The sequence below is a fragment of the Vanessa cardui genome, chromosome 25 (genome assembly GCF_905220365.1).
Source record: "Vanessa cardui chromosome 25, ilVanCard2.1, whole genome shotgun sequence".
Classification (NCBI taxonomy): Eukaryota; Metazoa; Arthropoda; class Insecta; order Lepidoptera; family Nymphalidae; genus Vanessa; species Vanessa cardui.
The window spans coordinates 8881780-8892064 of NC_061147.1; the positions used below are offsets into that span (position 1 = coordinate 8881780).

The 10285-nt window shown below is 33.9% G+C and overlaps 1 long non-coding RNA gene across 1 annotated transcript; it reads left to right on the plus strand.

Annotated features, from left to right (window-relative positions):
* The first annotated feature begins 1562 nt into the window (after window positions 1-1562).
* Window positions 1563-8791, plus strand: LOC124540400. The gene is made up of 5 exons (XR_006967139.1): window positions 1563-1632; window positions 2896-3041; window positions 4048-4208; window positions 6403-6584; window positions 8637-8791. It is a non-coding gene; the product is annotated as an uncharacterized LOC124540400 (long non-coding RNA).
* Window positions 8792-10285: the final 1494 nt, after the last annotated feature.

Below are 10285 nucleotides of genomic sequence, written 5' to 3' on the forward strand. Positions count from 1 at the left end.
ATATGGACGGACCTCCAAGGGGTAAAAATTAAGAAAATGATAAATATTCCGTAATTAATAACTGTAATAATTTCGTTACTTATTGTTAAAAAAATATGTCAGTAAATTGGTTTTCGTGAAACCTTCTTAGAATAATAAATTCAATGTCAGCTGGCAGATAAACTTTTAAACCGCACGACATTCTTTTTGGCAGATCAATCAATATCAAAATTTCCGTCCGTCAAGGCATAATAATATAAAAAAAATAGGTAAGTATTCTTAAAAGTATATATATTTTAATAATGAGTCACTATCAAACAAGTTTTTGTAGTAATTATTAAAATAAAACCTAAGATTTCTGTATTACAGAATTATTGACACGAGCCAAATATAATTTACAGTTTATTCATCAATGTCAATTAAACTTTTAATGGAATTTGACCCAAAAAATACAAAATTTAGTGTCTTATTTAATATATTTAGATATATACATTTTGTTTTGTAAGTGGTTAGTTAAATAATGTTGTCTTCTTCTTTCGAATGTCAAATATAAGATGTCAGAAAGAGAGAATCACTGTAAAACTAAATACCAGATAAACATGGTTTTAAGTGAGGCGACAAATGTGTAGAAATAGTTTATAGCTGCAATTTTTGACAGACCTTTTGAAACTAAAACTCTAATTTGTTTTCTATAGTCAAGATCAAACAGGTGTGTTCACAGATGACCGCCATGGTCTGTGGTAGACCATGGGCCTAGTCCAAGGTTTCTTCTATCTGCTCTTAGCTATTCTCACATCACTGTCCAGTGTTTTTGGTTGTACCAGGAAGGTATACATCGCCTGCAGGGAACCTGCGCCTTGTGGAAAGTAGATCTTGGTAAGACGAGACCATTTTTACAACTCAGTCTCTAGACCAGTCTAACTTTAGAAGCCCTTTTGATTTTCCAATAATTCTATAATATTTGAACTTCAATGTAGAAAAAATTTAATTAATTTTTCAGATACAATATGGCCAAAACAGATTGGACTTTTCTCTACACGATGGTCTTCGCTCTGTTCTCAATGTTTGGAACAAGCTTAGCCTGTTGCAAGAAGAGAATCCCATGTACTGGGCGTGCGCCATGTAGGAGAGGACCTTTCCGAAACTAGCCTTAAAATCACCATATTCGGCACAAGGCGATATCTATTCGTGCAATGAAGACTAATGAATGAAGGATACAAATATAAATAATATATGTAAAAGATCAATCCATGATACATAAGAACACCTATGATCCTGATTTGGTATCGGAGTCTTCGAAAAACTTTGCAAGAATTTCATAGATTAACAAATTCGCCGATGTGCTGATGTAAAAATTGACTTTAATCAATAAAAAATCGTATCACAACATTTTTTCTACTTTTATTCTGTCTGTAATTTAGAAATATTGTTTTGGGTCAAATTCCACCTTAGTTTAGTACCTTTGTAGATTACTTTGATTTTAATGGAAATTTTCTCAGTTGCAGATTATTTGGTGGAAAGGCTCAAGTCAATCTTTCTATTTCGCAGATGAATCCAGTCAACCAAGCACACACCGTACAAGTTTGGAGTTTTGGTTTAAAAAATATACCATTAAAGTTAGAATGATCTGATCAGTGAGCTGAGGATTTAGAGGTAAGAACCAATTTATTGTTTCAAATGAATAAAGAAAGCTGCCATTGATTCATAATGTGGACAATACCAAAAAAATGGGTTACTTTACTGTAATTAAACTTATCCTTTAATCGTCGATCAAAACTTCACTAGCGCATTGGTTTACGAGCCGCCTAGCGACGTAAAAAGTCATAGGTTCGATCCTGACACAAGTGATATAGCTTAGAAGGAAGGAATAATACTATATAATTATTGTCTATCACCGTCAGTGGTCACCTTCACCCATAGACAATGTTGAAAGAAATATTTTTGAAGTTCGCTGTAAGAAATATTAACTAACCCTTGTTATGTCCCTGGTGCCTGTAGTTACACTTCACTTAGAGCATTGCGCCCAATCTTAAGAAAAAATCGAATCATGTCGAGAGTATCTATCCAATAAAGTGTACACTGATGCGTTTTTTGTTGCATTGGTAGACGGACTGGCAAATGAGCCTAGGCAAGATGTTGAGTGGTCACCACTGTGTGTAATATTGGTTCAAAGACTTTGGCGTCGCTAGAATCATTCTTAACATTGTCAATGTACGAGCAGTGTTGAGCACGGAGACGTAATGACCATTGTACCTGTATTTACAATGGCTTGCTCAGCTTTCAAACTGGAACACAAAACTACTAAGTAATAATAATACTGCAGTTTAGTGGTAGAATATGGAATATGCTGAGTGGTGTAACTTACTCTAACTTATAAAGTAATTTATGCAGAAAGCTACATGAATCGGCAAACTTTAAGTCCGCTGTCGTATATAAACACATCCCTGAGCAAAAAACGGAAAAAATATTCGTAGTTGCCCTTTTAAAATACTGCAATAATTATTGTGATAACGATCTCTTAACCCGTGTCGAACTCAGCACCTATTATTGCCAGATCAGCTATTGACCACAGATTAAATAGTTCCAGTACATGATTTATTTATAGATAGCAGTCAACAAATAAATCAGGCTCTGGAGAATAGACTTCATGAGCTGTGCAAATTAAAAACAATTTTTCAAATTTCGTAACTAGTAATTATTTTCAAAAAAAAAAAATATATTTATTCATGTGATCCAGGATTTCGACTAAGGGCAAATCCGGATGAAATTGATGAAATCCGGATTTTTTTTGATAAAAAGGAGCATAATCATTGTTTCACTAAATTCATTAATCATGATAGCGTTGAGAATGCTATAAATCTTTTCCTCAAGGTGTAAGTTCAATAGTGGGACAATGACTTTTACTTTGAATTTAAGGCTCAAATATATGATGAAAATTTTACAGCGTTTTGCTGTTGTAATATTGTTAATAATATCAGTGCTGCACATCGTGATTGCTTGTGGAAAAAAGGAGGTCACCTGTAATCCTAATAACCCTCCTTGCAAGAAGTAGTTCAGTTCTGGTAATTATCATATTTTACAAAACAATTATCGTATTTTTTATGACATATTTTAGTGATCTGATAGTAAGAGGTCACCAACGCTTATAGACAATGGCGTTGTAAGTAATATTAACCATTCCTTACATCACCGATGCGTCACCAACCTCGGGAACTGAGATGTTATGTCCTTTGTGCCTATAGTTACACTGGCTCTGTCACCCTTCAGACTGAAAGAGAACAATACTGAGTAATGTTATTTAGCGGTAGAGTATCTGATGAGTGGGTGCTACCTACCAAGACGAGCTTGCACAAAGGTACCAAGATAATCATATGTGCTACACTGTCGCACAGTCAGAATTGTCGAATTGATTTGTCTCATGAGTGTGTTATTTATTAATACTGTATAATTATACAATATAAATACTTAAAACAAGAATATAGATCTACCATTTGAAAAATAACAGACGTATGTTTTATTTTATAGTCACTTATCATGTAGTAGAGTCGAGATGACCAGTGATTAGAACGCGTGCATCTTAACCGATGATTGTGGGTTCAAACCCAGGCAAGCACCGCTGATTCATGTGCTTAATTTGTCTTTATAATTCATCTCGTACTCGGCGGTGAAGGAAAACATCGTGAGGAATCCTGCATGTGACAAATTTCATAGAAATTCTACCACATGTGTAGTCCACCAACTCGCATTGGAACAGCGTGGTGGAATATGTTCCAAACCTTCTCCTCTAAGGGAGAGGAGGCCTTTAGCCCAGCAGTGGGAATTTACAGGCTGTTGTTGTTGTTTGTTGTATCATGTAAAGTAGAGGGCATAGTTCATCCGCACGCCACAGGTCGACCAAGCTTATGGTTAAACTACGTTTAACCTATAATTATACGATACACTAATTATTATAACTGAGAAACTCTATAATACTAACTAATTGAATACAAATTAGATGTAGACAAAAAATTTGAAACTTTTTACCGATTGTTATATTTCTTAAATCTATAGACTAATTTTGTTTTTTAGTGTTATCTGTTATGCTATGGACAAAGATTTGGTGCAGGAAGTAATAGTTCTGCTAGTGACGTTACTGCTTTCATACCTCGAGTCCTGCTACGGGTGCACGAGGCACCAGTATATAAACTGCGGCGAGAATCCAAAGTGCGTAAAAAAACAAACTTAATGAGGTAATTTATTTACCAATCCACTTCCAAGATTTAGTTCTGTAGTATCTGCAGGATCTTTGTATTTATATATTGAACTTTTTTTCACGTGGTTGGTATGAGTTTGGTTCGTCCACCAGTTAAGAAGGATTTGCTTATATTTTTACGAGTATAACATTGAAAAGTTCAGATGTATCGTCAGATCCGATGTCACAACAACCTTTAAAATCCTTTAGGTCAATTTTGAGTTTAGAAGACGTTTCCCACCTCACTCGCTTATTAGAATGCGTTAGATACAATTTAAAGAACATCAATGCTATACTGTCTCTTGCCGGATCTTCTCGGTAGAATCTACATTCCGAACCGGTGGTAGCTTTATTCAGTTTGTTAAATGACGATTCAAAAGTGCTTATAACAGCCTACTTGAATAAAGTATGTTTTTATTCTATAATTTATACCAAAATAAAGGGAAATCAAGACAAATATATATACATACATACATAATGTCTAGATGATGACATTTATTTCGGGTCTATTTTTGTCTTCAGATCAACTAGTTAGGAGATAAATTATTTTATTACAAAACAAACACATTTACTCATGTCATGATTGATATTTCGATGGAATATAAAGGGTTCCTTAGTTGCTTTTTAATGAGAAAAATCTGATGTCTTTCTGACAAATAAATTTATTAAGATACGCTGATGTTATGCAAATTGCAAAGGACAGCGCCATTTGCGTCATTTCATGCACTTATTTGAAACAAGATATTTAATTTGCGTACAAGCCAACACGCGAAGCGTACATAACGCGTACATCCGGCGTCTCTTGCCAGTGGAGATGAAAGATCCTTCTCAGAAATGCTCATTGGAAAATCAAGACATCAATTAAAGAATAACGAATGTTTACAATTTCAGAGTAATGCGTCATGCATATAACTACGAACGTAATGATTTATAATTGTTTATGTGTATGATGGAAGATATTGGATCAATATTTTTTGGTTTCATGTATTTTATAATATAAATTTAGTTAGGAAATGTCACGTAGGAAAGTAGGTGCGAAATATGTACTTATATTATATAGCTTAAGTGTTTGTTCGCCAATTTTAGGATTTACGTGTCAGATCAGAATAAATATTTATCAACATCGAATTCTTCTTTTTTCAATTGAGCCAATAAAGGCACTTTTAAATCGTCATTTACTGTATTTGATTAAATTTACAACACTGGTTTAGAATGTAGATTTTACCGAGAAGAACCGGCAAGAAAATAAGTAGATACTCTTTTTCGCCATGAAATAAAATTTTAGATTATGTCAATGAATTAAAATTCTAATCTAATTAATAAAAGTATCTCCTGCTTAGCAATCAACAAAAACTTAGTACACTCATCTTCACTTTTCATCATTGATTCTTGTGTTGAGTAATATGCCTTATTTATTAATTTATATTTGACACGGGCATTGAATTTTTAATAGACAAAGTTAAATATAACAATGTAATCTTATCATCGAAACGCATACCGTGCTCCAGGAAGGGTGAATTAACTTTACGAAGTCAAAATCAAAATAAACTTTAATAAAGTAGGCTTTTACAAGCACGTCTAAATCTTCATTTAACAACTATATTAAGTGGAACTATCACTGGTTCGGAAAGTAGATTCTACCGAGAAGATTCGGCAAGAAACTCAGCAGTTTCTCCTTTTCATCGCTTAAAAATACAGTCATGTTATAAAAATATATATGTATGTAATATATCTTGCCTGAAAGTGAACAAGTATTAATTCCACACTTTTTTATCGTCTGTATAATCTCGTATTGAGTGATATGCCTTCTTTGCCAAATATTGTATGTTTAACATATGCTGGTAAAATTAAAGTTTTAATCAGAGCTTATGACGATTTCTTCAACAGGAATGAATACATAGAATATACAGGGTTATTGGTAACTCGACGTATATCCGTTAGAAGGTGATAGGGGTGACTATTTGCAATAATTTTAACCACCATATGCATAATCCAAAAGTGACCCATTTTTGAGTAATCATGTTTTTTAGCTTTTTTCAAAATTTTTCAAAAATGCAACTAAACTTCAAAAATTTATTTATTTGCAAATAGTCACCCCTATCACGTCCTAACGTATATACGTCGAGTTACCAATAGCCCTGTATATAAGCTTGAATCTAAAACAAAGATAAATTTTGTTTTTCTTGTTCTAGATTAAATCTTCATAAGGATGGAATACCTCAACGAATTCGTGTTGGTCTTTCTGCACATAGCGATTTCAGTTTTCGACCTGACTCACGGCTGTAAGCGAGACAGGAGACACTGTATGAACAGCAGTTGCTACCCGTGCAACAAGTTTGGAGGCCCCAAAGTACGCGCTCAGGTTGATATTAAGGTATGCTATGAGAACAAGGTAGTTGTTTTGACGCGTTATGAAATATTTTTTAAAAAAACTAGTAGACTAGTTCCTTGGTGGTTGGGCTTTGTGGGTAGGTACCACCCACTCATCAGTTATTCTACCGCCAAATAACAGTACTCAGTATTGTTGTGTTCCGGTTTGAAGGGTGAGTGAGCCAGTGTAATTGCAGACACAAGGGACATAACATCTTAGTTCCCAAGGTTGGTGCCACATTGACGATGTAAGGAGTAGTTAATATTTCTTACAGCGTCATGGTCTATGGGTGATGGTGACCACTTACCATCAGGTGGCCCAAAAATAATAGTCGCCCACGGCTTCTCTTGTCTTTTAAGGTGTTGGTAGCCATATGTTAGCCAAAAACGTTGGCTTATTCCTTTCTTGAAGTTGATGTTTGCTTCGTTCCAAATTTCATCAAATTTAATTCAGCGGTTTGGTCTAGAAAGATGGACAGACTGACAGAGTTACTTTAAAATTTATAATATTAATAAAATCCATATTAAACTGACTTCAAAATTAAAACAGCTCGTGAACTAAAATTTAAAATATATATCTATGAAACTACTCGATCGATTCTAATCAAACTTACTGCTCTCTAAATTGAAGCCGAGTTGACTTAAGTTAAAAACGATCATTTCAACACGAATTTTTGTTTCCGACGAGAAATTAGTGAAAACATACGAATATACACTTACGAAATTAAGCACACGTGCGTGCTTAGAAGCCTAAATGGGTGTCCATACTCAAATATAATTAAATTTTAACAAAATTACATGAATATATACAATTTTTAATGGAACAATTTATAATATTTTTAAGCGGTGACTGTATTATATAGATAAATTTATCTTAGATATTCGAAATAGAGTAATGAAAATTGAATTTATAAACATTCTCTTAGACAATTAATTAAAAGGTATTCTTAAGCCCGCTCAATAGTATCTACTCAAGATTCTACCGCTAAACAGTACATTTCTTGTCCCGTTCTGAAGGTATCGGAAACCGGTATAGTACAAAACAAGGCAAGAGATATTAAGTCTTAAGATCTTTTTTTATGTGATAGATAAGTAAAACAGATAGATAGATAAAATCTTTATCGCACTCGATTTAAAAATAACGAGTTTCAAGGAAAAAGAAAATTGTATGCATAGTCTGCCTTATCACAAATAGTCATCTCTTTCAAAGAAGCTCGAGTGTAGAGAGATTAGACTCAAGGAGGGACCTAAAATATATATAATTAAATCGTATAACATATATTATATTAAAAGCGAGATGACCCAGTGGTTAAAACGCGTGTAACTGGAGCGATAATTCTAGATTCAGGAAACAACACTGATTTTTCATGTGAATAATTTGTATTTATAATTTATATCGTGCTCAGTGGCAAAGATAAATATTATAAAAATCTCTGCATTAAAGACAAATAATAATGATTCATTCTGCTTTAACCAACAATAAAACGTGACTGAATTTCATGCGCTAACACTATTTTTAGCAATTATACAATTTTCTAACAAAATCAAATAAATTCCATTATTGAATATAGAAGCATTACACTTACTTATTGTCTGTCAAATTAAAAACTACCACTAGTTCGGAAAATAAAATACCTTGACCTGAGAAGAACAGGCAAAAGAAACTTAACAGATTTTTTTGTTCAACAACAACAACAACAGCCGGTAAATTTCCCTCTGCTGGGCTAAGGCCTCCTCCTTTAATTTGTTCATTGTAAGATTATTTAAGTAAATTCACAAAGTAAGCTATTAGGAACTCACAAATTCTAAATTCGTCAAAACAATCTACGGCCTAACGGTAGTAATCAGTATTATGTTCCGGTTTGTAAGGTGAGTAAGCCGGTGTATAATAAATGACATAATATCTTAGGTTCCAAGATTAGTGTTGCATTGGCGATGTAAGGAATGGTTAATATATCTTTCAGCGACATTGTCTATGTCTGTCTACTGACAGTTGGGCCATTTCTTCGTCCATTTATCATAAGTAGCTATGACCTAATAGTAAGTTTTATTTCAGTGAATCTAATATAAGTATCGATGGTGCGCGTCCAAAGCATTGGGTTGCTCCTGCTCTTGTTGCTGACCCTGGTGCTCGGCTGTCGAAGGAATCGGTGTCAGTCGCACTGCCTGCCGTGCAAGTACCACGGACCTATCATCGAAGTTCTAGAACCAAAGCCGGTGAGACGGCAACGTATTTATACTTATACAATAGTACTTAGTGGCTTTATGCAAGCCCGTCTGGGTAGATATCACCCACTCATCAGATGTTCTACCGCGAAACAGTGCGGCATTGCTGTGTTGCGGTTTGAACGTTGAGTGATCCAGTGTAACTATAGCTACAGGGGACATAACATCTTGAAATTAAATGAATGATTAATGTTTCTTGAAGCGCCATTGTCTATGGCCGGTGATGACCACTTACCATCTGCAGATCTTCCTCGAAAAGAAATCGCGAGCGTCAGGAGTATAGCAAAGTGGGGTCGGGTTAGAAAAAAAAACGTTTTATGCCTGGCTTAAAAATTATACATGCAATAGACCTATCTTAGCCCAGTAAAAACTCAGAATCCCAGCCCATAACGCTCACGCATTGTACCATAGATGAGGTGCCTATGAATGTCTTCTGGAAACCTTTTTTGAAGGGGAGGGGAGATCGGTATGAGGCTTGCAATACATATATATTGTTTGAACATGTGGCCATGAACAAAATATCTAAGACGCTCAGTGTGTCGAGATACATTCAATATATTGAATAAATGATAGATTTGCTATATGTTAATATATGTATAATAAATATTCTGTATTTTAAAACTAGATACGTCATTAAGTTTAGTTACCATACTCCGCAACCGATTCATATTGTTACGCATTAGATTCCTATAATTGACGTTTAAACATATGTTTTATTGATACACTAGTATTGTTTACCCTTCTCTTCGTTATTGGCCTGCAGATCCAAGATTAAGAAGCAAGCAGATAACTCGTAACTAGGTACGGCTCGCTCGCGTTTCAGGGGTTGATTGTCGTGTGGTAGGCAAAAAAGTAGCATATGTCCTTTCATGTAATATAGTTCAAGTTTGCTGCATAGCAAATTTTAATCAAAATCAAAAAGTTTGGTCACGAAAGAATGACAGACAGAAAGAGTTACTTTCACATTTAGGAATAATATTAATTATATAGATTGAATTTCGCGCCGTGTAGATTGTTCAAACAATTATCCGTAACCAAAACGAATCGTTTCTGAGATATACGTATATTAACCGCGTATCAGTTACGATTTTTCAATCACCCCCTTAACTTTCGTCATAAGAATTAAGTTAACATTTGATATGAAGTCTTGTGATAATAGTTAACATGTGAAATTTCAAATGTCCATGCTTGATTTAGTTTATTCTTAAAACTTTTTTTATTTCAGGTAAGAAAATGAAAGTTAAAAATTTAGCTTGGGGGCAATGTACCTACCTAATGATTTGAAACTATTTAAGGATGAAATAAATAATAAAATAACTTTTGCTTGAAAATGAAGAAAAAAGAAACTTTGTAATAAAAAAAATAAGGAACTTGGATTTTGTTCGTTTTATTCCTTAAAATTAATTTGTTTATCTTTGAACGTCAACTTTGATCAATATTTTTTTAATTTACTAAAGTTAATAATATAAATTTTTCAAA